Source organism: Arachis ipaensis, chromosome B03 (assembly GCF_000816755.2).
Source record: "Arachis ipaensis cultivar K30076 chromosome B03, Araip1.1, whole genome shotgun sequence".
NCBI lineage: Eukaryota > Viridiplantae > Streptophyta > Magnoliopsida > Fabales > Fabaceae > Arachis > Arachis ipaensis.
Genome location: NC_029787.2, coordinates 8,025,473 through 8,026,664, shown reverse-complemented (window position 1 = coordinate 8,026,664; position 1,192 = coordinate 8,025,473).

Below are 1,192 nucleotides of genomic sequence, written 5' to 3'. Positions count from 1 at the left end.
GTAATAATTTATTCGTTTACTTAAGTAAATATGAGAAGTTCGAATCATGTCTTGTTAATATAGTAATTTATTGGTAAACGATAAATTTTTAAATATAGTTTAGATTCATAATAAATTAATTTTTAATGTCCATGTAAGAGTGATAGTCAATTGTAATAGGGTTAAGTACGATTTTGGTCTCTAAGATATAGGTCGAAAATTTTTTTCGTCTTTAACTTTTTTTTTTTGTATACAAAATCGTCCCTAAGATTTAACTTGATTTTAAAATCGATCGTCCTTACCTTAGGAACCAAAATCGTACAGAAGTAACGGCAGAAGTGGAGGCAAAGGTGGATCGTGGACAGCTTTCTTAGCTTCTTCTTCCCTTTTCCGTTCTTTTTCTTTCCTTTTTCCTTTACAAGAGAGAAATACTGTCTTTCTCTTTTTTTTTTTTCAAATTTAATAATTTTCTTGTTATGAATAATTTGGTCCAAAATTTTAATATTTAAGTAAAAATAACGATTTTTAAGAACGATTTTATATGCAAATTAAAAAAAAAAGTTAAAGACAAAAAAATTTTTGACTTATACCTTAAGAACCAAAATTATACTTAACTCATTATAATATTGTATATTCACAAAAATGGAAGGTTATGAAGCATGCCCTCTTCTAAGAAGAAAAAAGGTGATATGAATAATGCATCGTAATTTTCTTTGTGGTTAGGTTCACTAGCCAAAGAAAAGTGTATCATCTAATATTACACGTATATAAGCTACAATTTTTTTTTTTTTTGAATTGGTAGCTAGATTATATATTATAGAATCGGAGATTATTATATATAGGAACATTATTTCTAAGTTCTTATTATATTTGATCACATCTAAAATAAAAGTGAGTCTTATTTTGTTTATGAATTTGATCAATTTCATTATTGTATTAAACTATTAATATTTTTCTAACATAAAAAGTGAAAGATTATTAATTAGCTCTTCAATGGAAGTTATTGGTAGTTATTTATAATTAGTTGTATTCTAATAAGTTAAAATAAAAATTTGTACCTTACTAATAATGTTTAGGTGTATAGAAGACATCACACATGGTGCAATAGAAGTGGGACATGTACTATGTTGCAAATAAAATGATAATATAAATGTGGCAGACCTGGTGATGAATCATAATGTAACAAGAAAATGGTCAAGCAAGCTATTAAGAA